At 48.2% G+C, this 14,842-nt stretch overlaps 1 long non-coding RNA gene across 13 annotated transcripts in view; it reads left to right on the forward strand.

Moving 5' to 3' along the window:
• Positions 1 to 14,842, forward strand: part of LOC109245840 (uncharacterized) — a 228,326-nt gene that overhangs the window by 47,900 nt on the left and 165,584 nt on the right. For 12 of the 13 annotated variants that reach the window (XR_008418723.1, XR_008418726.1, XR_008418719.1 and 9 more), the window contains 2 exons: positions 2,632 to 2,752; positions 11,377 to 11,537. This is a non-coding gene — a long non-coding RNA (uncharacterized LOC109245840). Of the gene's footprint in view, positions 1 to 2,631; positions 2,753 to 9,497; positions 9,634 to 11,376; positions 11,538 to 14,842 lie in introns of all 13 variants that reach the window. The other variant, XR_008418721.1, reaches the window with a different exon arrangement.

Below are 14,842 nucleotides of genomic sequence, written 5' to 3' on the forward strand. Positions count from 1 at the left end.
CCAGAAATGAAATTCATCCTCAAAACTGAAAGATTTATGTTACTGAAGCTCCTTAGGAAATGTGACTTCAACTCTTAAGAACTCGAGAGGAGTTCCAGATATATTTTGCTATTGGAAAAAAAAGAATTTGTCTCATTAGTTGGCTGTCCAATCTCATACACGTTCATATCTTCTTCTTGAATATTGTTTTAGAGATGAAATCCAGACCTTTATAAACTAGTGTAAGTGCATTAATCAGAGTTGTGCCCAATCTAGCTATCAGTAATTAAGTTTTTTTTGACTCTACAATATGTCTTTGAAAATGAAAGAGAGAAGGGAGGAAAGATAGATGTAAGAAAAAAATAGAAATACGTATAATTAAATCATAAAAGAGTGAGAGTTTCAGATCGTGTCTCCCTCTCTCTCTCTCTGCCCCTCCCCTGCTCGTGCTCTGTCTCTCTTGCTCTCAAAAATAAATAAAACATGAACAAATTTTTTAAAAAAGAGTGATACGTACCACCTTGTGCCTACTCTATGTAGGTTCGGCTAGCATTGTGCACATTCTATGTGTCAGTAGGTTACATATAGCTTTGTTTTCTTCATGTTACTAGAGTAATTTATTGTAGAAAATTAGGGGGGAAAGGCATAAGGAAGAGAATTTAAAATCATTTGTAATGCCATCAACTATAGGTAACTGATTTTGATTTTTCATCTTTGTAGCCTTTTTGGGGGGATGGATTTTTACATTTACCTTGTAGCAGATTCAAGTCATTACTTCCTTTCGTTTTTTGTTTGTTTCTTAAAAAAATAAGATACCCATAGAAACTTCCATCACACATGTAGATAGAGTGAACTGTGTTAACCACTCGTCACCACCACCCCCCCCCCCCGCCTCCTTTCCCACTATCCAGATTTGTGCAACATTCGTTGTTTTGTGGTTTTTTCATCATATTTTAAAATTTTTTTAAACGTTTATTTTTGAGACAGAGAGAAACAGAGCATGAATGGGGGAGGGTCAGACAGAGAGGGAGATAACAGAATCAGAAACAGCCTCCAGGCTCCCAGCTGTCAGCACAGAGCCCAACGCGGGGCTCGAGTTCACGGACCGCGAGATCATGACCTGAGCCGAAGTGGGATGCTCAACCGACTGAGCCACCCAGGCGCCCCTTCATCATATTTTTCATTATCTAAGCCAAAAACAATTTTTCTTTTCTTCTCTATTATTAACAGTATAGCATCGTGGGTTTTTGTTTACTCGGGTGCAACGATGCTCTTAATAGGGGCAGTGGGAGCATCTCCAAGCAGTTCCTGTGAACTTTTTGCACAACCCCACGGGGCAGAACCCTTCTTTGCCTTCTGACACAGTGACATTTTGTAGGCTCACGACCAGTTCTCCAAGGAACCCTGATTTCTGTTAGTGAATAATGGGTTTTAGAAATCAACGCCTGGGCGCTGCTTACACTTTGCTTCTCCCGTAAAAATGTTGCAAGTTCTCAGAGAACAGAACTGGGGGAAATACACACACACACACACACACACACACACACACGCCCAATGGGCTAGTCTGGGAAGAACACACCCTATGTTTCTCTATTACTCACTTACTCAAGTGCCTCTGGAAAACCCATGCGTCCCTCGATTCTCTGCAGCACCAGCTGGATGTCCCATAATGCACCGAATTTCAGTTCGGACACTATCCACCGGGGCTCAGCATTAGATCCCACAAGTTAAGGGCTCAGTCCCACAGGACTTGCCCCCGCCCCATTTCAGACACCAGCCGTTAAGTCTTGGGTCACCACCTGTACCTCTGACTGACCAGCTATAAATAGGACTTCCCACAACCACCTCTTTGTATTTGATAATTTGCGGGGAGGGCTCACAGAACTCGGGGAAATATGTTTAATTTTTTTTTTAATATAGGGTATTACAAAGGGTGGGAATAAACACCCAGATGAAGGGATACATGGGGCAAGATCCAGAAGTACCACAAGGGAAAGAATTCTAATCGCGTGTAGATGTGTTTACCCACCTGGCATTTCCAGACCCCGTACTTTCAGGATTTTGACGGAGTTTTTATTATGCAGGCACATCATGGATCATTAACTCAATCTCCAGCCCTTCTCCCCTTGCCCAGGGCTGGAAGATGGGGCCGACAGTTCGAAGCTGTTAATCCTGGCTTGGTCTTTCTGGCACCCAGCCCCATCCCAAAGCCATCCCGGAACCCACCGAGAGTCCCCTCATTGGAACAGAAGACACCCTTATCACCCAGGGAATTACAAGGGTTTTCGGAGCTCTGTGCCAGGAACCAGGGGCAGAGACAAGTTTTTATATGTTATATTATTTCATGGGGCTCATCCTGACATTTCAAGGTCAAAGTCAGCATTTCTGTTGATTTTAGGTCTGGATCTCCTCTATATCCAGCCTGTGTGTGTGTGTGTGTGTGTGTGCGCATGTGTGTTGGATATGCGTGATAATTTACAAAATGATCACTGTATATGTGGAAAGTTCTGGAGAGGAAGCAAGACAATGCTTTTATGGCAACAAGCCCACAGTGGTGTGGGGAAAATGCTGGGGGGGGGGGGGGTGGTGAACACGGGAGGTCCAGATGACCTCACCACAAACAGCCAAGAGTGAAGAAGAGTCTCTCTCTAGGTGACAGGCCCGGTCTGGATGAATGGGGCCCGCCTCCTGGACCGCAAGTGCCTGCCCATGGAGCTTCTAAGGAGGATCCTGTCACCCTAGTGGACCACACCTCTGACATCCAGAGACACAGGTCAGTCTGTCGTCAGCCCGGTGCTTCAGATGCCGGCCACAGACCACGGGCCTCTCTCACTTCTGACCGATTGGCTGTCAGTTGGTTCCCATGACCCCCTCCTCAGGTCTGATCATTTGGTAGAATGGCTCCCAGAACTCCGGAAAAGACAGTGCCAGGGTTTATTGGCTAATCATAAAGGATACAAATGAACGACCAAATGGAGGAGACATCTGGGGAGAGGCGCAGGGGCAGGTGCACTGAACTCCCTTGCCCTCTGTGAGCTCACCACCCCCCCTCCCCGGCAGCTCCAACTCGGAAGTTCTCCAAACCTTGTAGTTCAGGGGTTTTTACAGAGATTTCGTTAAGCAGCCACGGTTAATTAAAACATTGGCTGTTGGTGATGAGCTCACTTTCCAGCCCCGCTCCCTTCCCTGTCATCATGCGGTTGACCCCTCTCCTACCAGCCCCCATCCTGAAACTCTGGGGACACCAAGAGCCACCTTATCAGCACAAACACAGATAAGGTTGAAAAGGGCTCTTCATGAATACGTCGGAGTCTCCTTTCACTCCTATCTCTCAGGGTTTTAAAATACCCTATGCCAGGAACCAGGGACAAAGACCAAATATATATTTCTTTCTTTCTTTCTTTCTTTCTTTCTTTCTTTCTTTCTTTCTTTCTTTCTTTCTTTCTTTCTTTTTTAAGTTTATTTATTTAAGACGGGAAACAAGTGGGGAGGGGCAGAGAGAGAGGGAGAGAGAGAGAATCCCAAGCAGGCTCCGTGCTCAGTACAGAGCCCAACGCGGGCCTTGAACTCACGAACTGTGAGATCATGACCTGAGTCGAACTCAAGAGTCAGATGCATAACCCCCTGAGCCATCCAGGCAACTCCCCCCGAATAAACATTTCTTATTATATCACAATATCACAGCTTCACAGAAGACAGCAATGTGCTCATATCTACCTACCCCTGCATTCAATTTCAAATTACATGACATAGTCTCTGGAGACCTCCACTGTGAGCTCAGGAATGAACGGGAATGGAAAAAGGTGAATAATGCCTTGCTATTATTATGAAAATAATTCTCATCTACCTTGAAAGGATCTCTGGTTCCCCCAGGGGTGGCCAGACCACACTCAGAACCCCCCCGGCATAGAGAAAGGCACGGTAAAGACAACAGAACTGGAAATCCCGAGCGAAGGTTTTACGATCTTCTGGCCAGATCTTTATGGCATTGCACTTAGAAACTGATCCTCCAATGCACTGTTAAATATAAACTAATTTTGTAAAAGTTTGCAGACGTTAAAATGGTCCTAATTCATCTCTGGAACTCTAGCTTCTTCTATGTAATGGCTACCCAGCACCTGTGCTCAGATGTCTAAGAGACTTTTCCAGCCCAGCTTGTCCAGAACTGATCTCCTGATCTTCTGCCCGTAAATCTCTCCTCCTGTGGCATTTCCCATTTAGCTCCTCATTATAGCTGCTCAAGCACAAAACCCTGGAATTATATTTTTAAAAAGTTTATTTTTATTTATTTTGAGAGAGAGCCAGAGAGCAAGCAGGGGAGGGGCGGAGAGAGAGAGAGACAGAGACAGAGACAGAGACAGAATCCCAAGCAGACTTTGCACTGTCAGCCAGATGCGGTTTTGAACTCACGAACTGTGAGATCATGACCGGAGCCTAAATCAAGAGTTGATGCTTATCTGACTGAGCCACCCAGGCGCCCCCAAACCCTAGAATTATTTTCGACTCCAGGGAATTCCTCTTCCCTGGAATTACTTTGGCCTGAACCACCAGCCTCTCTCCCCGGGGTTCCTTCTACCTGTTCTCTCTGCTCTTACCCTCCTCACCCTAAACCCCTTCACTCTTAGGTTAACAACCGGACTGATCCTTTGATACCTAAGACCACCTAATTTTCTGCTTAATATGATATGATTTTATGACTCCTTTCACTTAGAGTCAAAGCTGACTGTTTGAAACACCTTTAAGGTCTTACCTGGTCCCCCAGTGTTTCCCTTTATGACCCCAATCACTCTCTCCTGAAGCCACTCTGGCCACAGTGACTCCTCTCTGTTCCTTGAACACACCAGACCCAGTTCTGCCTCAGGACCTTTGCCCTGGCAGTTTCCCCTCCATCCCCGATATGTTCTAACCCCCTCATTTTCCAGGTTTTGCTCAGGTGTAACCTTCTCACTGTGTTCTACCCTGCCTATTCGATTTAAAACTGCAAATCCCACTTTCTGTGCTGGAATGTCCGTCTCCCCCTTACCATGCTCTACCGTTTCTTTCTCCTCCCCGCCCCCCACACCACAGCATTTATACTCACCTATTTATTGAGTTATTGTCTGTTGTTTATTTTCCGTCTGGCTCCATGAGAATGTCAATCCCACAGGTCAGAGATTCTTGTCAGTTTTCCTTCACTGGTGTATCCTAAGAAACCAGAATTGTGTCTGGCATTTAGGAGGCACCCAATCAATGTTTGTTAAATAAATGACAACATGGATATACGAATGCCTTTTAAAAAGTAGAATGCCTGGAATATCTGAGGTTGTGATTCAATGGAGACCAATCATCAGGAATTTTTTGAGAGTATTAATAAAACTTTTTCACTTCAAGTGCCAACAATTCAACTAACCCTACAGAAAGGAAGGAAGGAAGGAAGGAAGGAAGGAAGGAAGGAAGGAAGGAAAGAAGGAAGGAAAGAAGGAAGGAAGGAAGGGAAGAAGGAAGGAAGGAAGGAAGGAAGGAAGGAAGGAAGGAAGGAAGGAAGGAAAGAAGGAAGGAAAGAAGGAAGGAAGGAAGGGAAGAAGGAAGGAAGGAAGGGAAGAAGGAAGGAAGGAAGGGAAGGAAGGAAGGAAGGAAGGAAGGGAAGGAAGGAAGGAAGGAAGGGAAGAAGGAAGGAAGGAAGGGAAGGAAGGAAGGAAGGGAGGAAGGAAGGAAGGGAAGGAAGGAAGGAAGGAAGGGAAGAAGGAAGGAAGGAAGGGAAGGAAGGAAGGAAGGGAGGAAGGAAGGAAGGGAAGAAGGAAGGAAGGGAAGGAAGGAAGGGAGGTGGGAAGGAAAAAGAAAGGAAAGAAAAAAGAAAGAAAAAAGGAAGGAAGGAAGAAAGAAAGGAAGGAAGAAAAATGAAAGAAAGGAAGAAGAAAAAGGAAGGAAGGAGAAAGAAGAAAGAAAGGAAGGGAAAGAAAGAAAGAAAGAAAGAAAGAAAGAAAGAAAGAAAGAAAGAAAGAAAGAAAAGGGAGGAAAAGAAAGGAAAAAGAAAGAATTGTGTTCAGTTACAAGATAAGCTTCAGGCATGGCTGGATCCAGGGCTTCAAATGTTATCAGGATCCCTCTTTGCTCTCCTTCTCCTCTGTTTTACTCCCAGGCAGGCTCTCCCTTTATGGTGGTAAAGATATCCCAGGCTTCTCTAAGCTTTTATATTACCAGCTCCACCACACCCATGAGAAAGACAGTTGCATTTATTGGGTGTTCTTGTTCCCAGGCTCTCAACGGCACAGCAAGGGAGTGTGTATATTCATTTGTATTTATTTCAGTGTCTATCTCTATGGATTGGAAATGACGTGTCTACTCTGATCTCTCCAATTCCAATCCAACAGCACAGGGTTTTTTCTCACCTTCTTGCTTTCCCCGTATGTGTACCTCCTTTCTCTGGCAGTTAGAAGGCAGGCTCCCATTACCTTAATTTGTTTGCTCATTGGACCAATGCTTTTGTATGTGACCGTTTCCCCCTTCCGCCGAGTGTCCCTGTGGATGCCCTCCTCACCCCGCTGGAGCTCTGACACCCCTTTGTGGCAGTTTTCTCCTTGCCTCGTTGGGGCTTTGAGTCCCCATGCCAAACTGCCCTACCAGCGGATGCTCTCCTCACCCTGCTGTGGCTGACTCCCCTTCCCTGGCTGCCCTTCTACGGGGACACCCTCTTCCAGCTTTGACCCTGAGTCCCCACGCTGGCTGCTGGCATACATATATGTCCTCCTCGTCCTGCTGGGTCCCTAACACCCACCATCAGGCTCAGAGCCCCCCCCCCCCCCCAGCCAGGCCATCACTTTGCAGGGACACTCCTGTCACCATTCTTGGACTCCGATACCCTTGGGCCACCGTGTTTCCTTTTCCTTCCTGCAGAGATGCTGACTTTTATTCTGCCCCACCCAATGGCTTTATGGCTGAATTGTTTAGGGAAGGAAGAGAGGGAACAGGAAGAGGAAGTGCCTCTATGTCAGTCACCCCAAGAGACTCAGGACTCCCGGGCCGTCACCGTTTGGGGGGGGGGGCCTGAATGCCCACATGGCTTCCGTGGTCAGACAACTTGCTGGCATCCCTCAGGCAGCCAAGGGCAGGGACCTCCTCTCTGCTTTCCCTGACGTGCCTCCCCCCTGGCACTTCTCACCGTGGATGCATTTACCTGCACGCACTCAGAGCTGCGCCTGGCCCATGGAAGCATCGAGAAGTATTTGTTAACGAAGGAGTCCTACTCGAGAGTCATCCCACGTGGACAGGGAGGTTAGGAGCCTACTACCCAAGGAGGGTGTCCTGGGGCCCTCGTGGGGCTCACGGAGGCCCCTGTGTCCTTCCTCGCGGGGTCCCCCTGGCAGGTGGTACCCCTCTGGTCCGTGCAGCGCCGGTGACTTCTGGGAGCGGACAGACAAGGAAGTGTAGTTAGCATTCATTCATTGCTTATGTTGTACAAGCTGTCAAAACTAATGAAATTTTATGACAGACGGGCAACGACCAGCTTCCTGGTGTTATTTATCTTTCTCGCTCCTGGCTCGGAGCACCGGGTGATTTTTCATTTACGTTTAAAAATGCCAAAATGACTAAGCTCAATTCGCCTCCTCAGAAAACCGGCAAATTGTATCAATGCACAAATGTAATTAATAATCATCAGGCATGAGAAATGAGGAACGGTTATGCAGGAAAGTCTATCTTTCCAGGCTCCTTCCTCTCCCCGCTACCTTTTCAGCCGGTTCCCAAACTCCAGGCACATACATCATGGGTCCCCCGCGCCCCCCACCCCCCACCTTCATTGTTCATATCTGATAGCGGGTGTTTGCAATGACAAACAAAAGGTTCTTGGGACTGGTCACATGAGTTGCCATGGCTCAACGGATTCATTTATAGCAGCCTCACAGGGATGATGCAAATAGATGTAACACGTAGGGGAGGGAAAGATGAAAAAAAAATCCAGTGGAAGAGGGGAGAAGAGGTGTCAGGAGACAGGTTAATTCTAGAGTGACGAGACTGTGAGACTGTGTTCGTGTAGCCAGGAGAAACCTGCAGACCCAGTCCGTCCTGACATCCCCATCGTATGTGCTTCGAACGGTTCTTTGGTTCTTTCGTGTACATCACCTTGAACTCTGTCACCTGCTCATTCTGGCCACATGTGATCTGCATTGTTCTCTTGCTCTCAGCCGTACCTGTGATTTGCCAGGCTCTTTCGCCTCTGCAATTCCTGGCCCTCCCCCGAGTACTTCCGGGGGTCTTTGGAGGTAGATGGTTAGTTCTTTGCATCATCTGCATGATCACGATGATGCTGATGATGTCTTTTCTGCTGGCCCCATTGGGGTTCGGTTCTGACGAGCTGCGTTTTTAAGGCCCCAAAGCAATGGCCCCGTGTCCTCGGGGGCCCTCCAGTACCAAAGGCATTTTTCCTTCTGTGGAGTCAGGGTAGTAATTCCTCCACTTCCAGTGTTTTAACAGAGGCTTTAAAAAAACAAATTTTTTTTTTTTACATTTTTTTAATGTTTATTTTTGAAAGAGAAAGAGAGAGACAGGGTGCGAGCAGGGAAGGGGCAGAGAGAGAAGAGAAGAAGACGCAGAATCCAAAGCAGGCTCCAGGCTCCGAGCTGTCAGCACAGAGCCTGACTTGGGGCTCAAACCCACGAACTGTGAGATCGTGACCTGAGCCGACAACTGATCCACCCAGGCGCCCCAACAGAGACCTTTAAATTGCTCTATGTGCCTTCCAGAAAAGCCTTCTCGATTTTTTTATTTTTTTATTTTTTTCAGTAAACAGGTCTTGGGCGAGGAGACAAAGCTGAAAAGGCAGACATTATGGCCCACTTGAAACCCAAGCCCCGGCCACCATGACTGAGGCTTTGTGAGGGGGCCAAGCTTCTCTGCTCGCCTTTTCTCCCCCAGGATGGGCGATTTCCCAGAGGGCTCTTCCGGCGTCTGTGCACCTTGGCCCTGGGAAGGCCAGACGTGTCCAAACATGCTGGTGTCACTGCACCAGCTCAGGCTCCAAACGGCACTCTTGACTCAAAGGTGGCCTTACAGACAGTCCGCTCTGTGCTTGTCACCGTGGGGCTTCCTGACAAGCCAATCAGACCCAGTACTTGCCCTCAAGGACGTTGTCATACCAACAGGCATGGAGCAAACAACCTGATGGTAGGGGAGGTGACCGTAAGTGGAACAAGAGAGGTACAGATGATGAAGAACAGGAATTGCGGTAAAGAGGAGGGCTGTGTCCACAGAGTTGAAGTAGGAGGTTGGACTCGAACTCAGCCGTGAGCGATGGGAGCGCGTACAGGAGGAGACTAGAAACGGTGCTCCAGGAAGAAGCTCGAAGCTCCTCCAGGGGCTGCAGGAACGAGCAAAAGGTGGATGGATGTTACTAGCAATACGCAGGGAAGGGCGAGGGTTCAGATTGGCTAGGAAGGGGAAGTTTGGGGAGGTTCTGGTGAGAGCGGGGGGCGGGGGAGGTGGTCAGACTGGATACCAGAGGTCCTTGACCAGCTGGCTGAGTCTGCGTCCTGTTGTATACGCAGCAACACCTGCCAAATAGAGATGACGTTTCAAACAGAGCCATGGAACGGCCGTGGAGAACAGGAGCATCTTTCTGGATCAGGTAGACCTACCTGGATCAGTGAGCGTCAGGTGAACAGGAGAAACCAAGGCGGGCAGGTTCGTGAGGGGGCCTCTGCAGTAACAGCACACGTGGGTACGGAGATTGGGAGCCGGACAAGATGAAAATAAGGAGAGAGGGGCTGGACACAGCCTGTGGGGGAAGAGAGGAATCTAAGCAAAGTCGAGCACGAGCAGTTGGAAAGGGAGAGCAGCAGGGCGCCTGGGTGGCTCAGTCTAAAAGCATCTGACTTCGGCTCAGGTCATGATCTCATCGTGGTTCATGGGTTTGGGCCCCGCGTCGGGCTCTGTGCTGACAGCTCGGAGCCTGGAGCCTGCGTCGGATTCTGTGTCTCCCTCTCTCTGCCCTCTCCTCTCTCTCTCTCTCTCTCTCTCTCCCAAAAATAAATAAACATTAAAAATTTTTTTTTTTAAATAAAGGAAAGAGAACAGCATGAGATCCAAGAGGCAGAGTGATTTTCTTTTTTTGGGGTGGGGGGCTGGCGCAGGATTGTGATGGAATCATATCTCCAAAGCAGCTTTAAAAGGTGGGTGGGAGACGATGATTCCCAATTTGGAGGCAGGAAAATTGTGCCGGAGAGCAGTCAGTGGTATGTTCATGCTCAATTGCTATAAGGCAGACCTGTCTCTTACACCCGGACTTTTGGCTTTAAAACCTTTGCTTTTTTTTTGCCTTTGCATGCCTGCACAAGCAACTGTATAGAGAGGGGTGGCAGAAAAAGGACTGGAATAAAAAAGATGAGTAGTAAAGATTTAAGCTTGGTGACAAAACAAAGCCCTTTGTAACGGTTCTTGGGAGAACCATCAGGCGAATGAACTCTCCTAATCCAATCGGGTAAGAAATTTCCTGGGCATATGGATCCATAATCCCATTTTAAATCCCCTAAAAGGAGAGTCTAATAAGAAATCGACTCCAACGGAAAACAAACTAGAGGTAATAATTGTGCTGAGACACTGGGCATTCCCTCCTTTCCCCCTACCCTGCCCAGGAAACACAGGCCGTCCAATAAAAGCCATGAAATCCATAATAGAAATTGCCTCAGCCCGAAGCTTCTGGAAGGTCCATGTGTTCATAACAGACCTGTTGCTGTTGATTATCTCCAGCGATAACCGGCTGCTTAACGAAAACATCCGTTTTCTGAGAATTTGGATCCTTTCACGGTCTGTTTCACACTTGGGGACGAAATGGCATTGGGTCGTACCTCTCTTCAGCTGGTGGGCAGGAGAGGTGGGAAATCAGGGTCTTGCCAATGTTCTATTTTTCTTTCTGTTTGTTGTTGCAACTGGACTCGTTAGACCAGGCGAGAGCTGCCAACATTTATAACTTGGGCTTTTCTAATTAAAGTTCTGCCGAAAAGCCTCCTCTTGTCTTCTGACTCCCTCGGCAGGAATGTGTGCTCATAACAGAGGCATCTGCCCCCTGGACTAACCTTTCTTGAAACCAGATAAACAAAGTAATACTAATAAAAATATCCATCTGTGCTTAAAGATAAATAGAGCATTAATATACCAAACTGAGATCTGGATTCTTTTGGAAGCCAGCTTTAATGATATTAGACATCTGTCCCAGCTTGCTTTCCGTTCCTTTTCCGTTTGCACACTCGTGTAAGAAAACAATGTGGAAGGAGTTCGTCGGGGGTACATGGAGCCACCCCCTGACCGATGCCCTTTTCCGAGGCCACCGCCCCAGTGAGCCGATGGGGTTCCTTAACATTTGGCACGCTGCTTGGGTTTCATCCTGCATTTTAAACACTGTGGTCTTTCTTCATTTTTTGCTTTTAGATGCCTGCCTGAAAGCCAACTTAGTCGTTCATAACGCTAAGCAGGATTGCCGTGTAGACCAGATGTACAAACGTCATGGCGGCCATTCTCTTTCTGAAGTCAAGATGCGAGAGTATCCGGGAAGCATCTGGAGCCATCCGTTTGCAAGGAGAGAGCACCAGGTCAGGTCTGCAAAGAGGGAGGGTGAACGTTTCTTTTCAAGGAGAGTACGCGGAAGGTAGAAACCAGCGTCTCAGTGTTCCAAGTAACACGGTTAACACTCAAGGAGCGTCGCAGGCAAGGTGCAATGGTGGGAAAATGTTCTCCACTTGAGGGCAGACCCGTGGACCTTGGTTTCTTAGATTTGGCACTAACTCCAAAGAGATAGGGGTGAGTCAGTGGGACGAGGGCCAAGAGGGAAATGTACCAGGGGCGTTTAGCGTTGTTACGATGATAGGGTGGGGTGTTGCTGGCCGGTTAGTGCCTGAAGACCAAGGATGCCCAAGTACAGCAATGTAAGGAACAGGCTTGCACAGCAAAGGCTGGCCAGTCCCAAACGCGGATGAGTTAGTATTGAGATGCGTTGACATTTTGAAGTAGTGAAAATGGGGGCGCCTGGGTGGCCCAGTCAGTTAAGCGTCTAACTCTTGGTTTCGGCTCAGATCGTGATCTCACCGCTCACGGGATCGAGCCCCACGTTGGGCTCTGTGCTGACAGTGCAGAGCCTGCTTGGGATTTTCTCTCTCTCCCTCTCTGCCCCTTCCCTGCTCACACACACACTCTTTCTCTCTCTGTCTCAAAATACATACACTAAAAATAAATAAGTAAATAAATAATGAAAACTTTTTTTAAAGACAAAAATCTTACACAGAATCCACAACATATAAAACATAGTGAAGAAGGGCTATTTTTCCTGAAGGAGAGGCAGTCCCTGAAATACTTCTAGGGAACACAGCTTAAGAACCACTATTCTAGGGGCACCTGGATGGCTCAGTCGGTTGAACACCCAACTCTTGATTTCAGCTCAGCTCATGATCTCAGGGTCATGGGATCAAGCCCCATGTGGGGCTCCGTGCTAAGGCTGGAGACTGCTTAAGAGTCTCTCTCTCTCTCTTTTTGCCCTTCTCCCCTGCTCATGCTCTCTCTCTCTCTCTCTCTCAAATAAAATGGAAAAAAAAAACCCACTATTCTAAGTGCTACTCAATGGCCATAGAGTTCTAACAACCTGTCTGGTTGTGCAATGTGCTATAAGAATCGACTGAGTAAAAAAAAAAAAAACACCACATTTTTTAAAAACTGTAATTGTGTTCCTCTCAACATTTTACATGAGAGTTTTTAAACATACAGAAAAATGGAAAGAATTGTAGGTGCCCCAGGTACCGACCACTTAGATCCCACGGTTGCCAACGGTTTGCCCTTTTTGTCTCCTCCCAGATCCTTCCGTTTGTGTTGATTCATCTCATTTTGAAATTCCTTTCAAAGTGAGTTGCAGACATCGGTACATCCCATCTCTAATTTCTGAACCTGCACGTCCACCTTTAACGAGAGCAAGAAGTCAAACTGACGTGCAGAGAAGGGAATAGATCTAGGGTAAGGTTTGGTGAGCTGTAAAAATATAATTATATGGCTCAGACCCTTATCAAGATACAACACCTCCGAAAGATACGACCTCTGAAAGTTTCCTCATGGCCCTCCCCAGCTAGCGCCCTGCCCCCTCCCCCCGACCCCCCTGGGTCCTGACAGCTGCTCAAACAATCTGTCCGTGGAGTTCATTCCGTCAGACGAGCTGACAGTTTGCTGGAAAGAATCATTATGGCTGGTGTCTGAACGGACGGGGCAGGGGTAGTCAGGAGGCTTGTGGCCCATCAGGAACACCGCTCTCTTCTACAGCCCGCAAGCCCGAAGGCTGGGCTGGATCTTTGGCTCCCCTCGATTTTTTTTTTTTTTAATTGTGCTAAAAGATACATAACATAAAACGTCAGTTTTATGTGTGCACTTTGGCGACGTTAAGCACATTCACATCATGGGGTGACCATCGCTCCTATCCATCCCCAGGAATGTTCTCATCACCCCAGGCTGAAGCTCCGTCCCCCTTAAATGCTAACTCCGCACTCCACATCCCCCCAGCCCCTGGGAGCCTCCTTGCTACTTTCTGGCTCTATTAATCTACCTACTGTCTACGCCTCGCATCCATGGAATCACACAGCATTTGTGCTTTTATGACTGGCTTATTTCACTCAGAGCAATGTCCTCAGGGCTCCTCTGTGTTGTCACCTATGGCAGAATTTCCTTCCTTTTTACGGCTGAGGGATATTCCGTTGCGTGCGTACAGAGTATTGTGTGTCTCCGTTTTTCTGGTGATGGATGCTTGGGTCGTTTCCACCTTCCGCTGCCGTGAAGGAGGCAGCCGTGGGCATGGCTGTCACACACATCTGTTCCCGTCCTTACTTGCGTTTCTTCTCTGCCTTCTCCGAAAATTCTTCAGCCACACCTGCGGTCATGAGGGTCCGCACCAAAAATGCGCTCAGATGCGTCCCTCCTTCCTTCCCGAACTGCCTTACCCTGTCCCCGGAGGCCCTCCTCCTCCCTCACCTGGACCACTCCCCTCGCTTCCTCCCCGCAGTTCTCCACAGCCTCTCTTGGCCACCTGACATTTTCTTTTTATCTTTGAGAGAGAGAAAGAATGGAGGAGGAGGGGCAGAAGGAGAGAGAGGGGGAGAGAGAGACTCTCACACAGGCTCCACGCTGTCAGCGTGGACCCCGATGCGGGGCTCGATGCCACGACCCTGGGATCGCGACCTGGGCCAAAATCAAGAGTCGCGCACTCAACCGACTGAGCTGCCCAGGCACTTCCTCTACCAACATTTTCTGAACCTTATACTGCAGCCAGAGAGCTTTCAAAGGCAGTTCTGGTCATACCCCCTCCCTGTTCGAACTCTCCAGCGGCTCCTGATGATGCGGAGGAGAAAACCCCAGCACAGTCAGTCCTGCCCGTCTGGCCCTGCTCACACTTTCCCTCCCATACTCTGTGCCGAAATGACTTTTGCTTGCCTAAGCACGCTCGGTTCCACTCGCCTCTCCCCTTTTTCACAACACGTACTTGGGCCGTTCTCCCTGCTCCTGGGATGTCCTAACCTCTTGTCCTTTAGGACTTAATGTAGATACCGCTGCTTCTGAGAAGCCTTCTCTGTGCCCACCCAAGACGGAGGTAGGTGTACCCATCGCTTCCTCCCTTAGCGGCCCCGAGGGATGTTGGTCTGTCTCCTGAGACACGTTTGGCACATACGTCTTGGGTTGTAATATCCTCAGTGTAAACACAGGTCGCATCCACATGGGGTCGGACCGCCAGGTTGAGCCTGGTCAACCATTTTGGAAAAACCTGACCTCCAAAACTTTGGAAAAGCCTGTGCTACAGTTCCAGTGAGGTACTGATAAGCCAGTTTTCGAGAAAAAGTTAAAAAAAAAAAAAAAAAAAGCCCAGAGTTGT

This window comes from Panthera pardus, unplaced genomic scaffold (assembly GCF_024362965.1).
Source record: "Panthera pardus isolate Hobbes unplaced genomic scaffold, ASM2436296v1 HiC_scaffold_3, whole genome shotgun sequence".
Taxonomy (NCBI): Eukaryota; Metazoa; Chordata; class Mammalia; order Carnivora; family Felidae; genus Panthera; species Panthera pardus.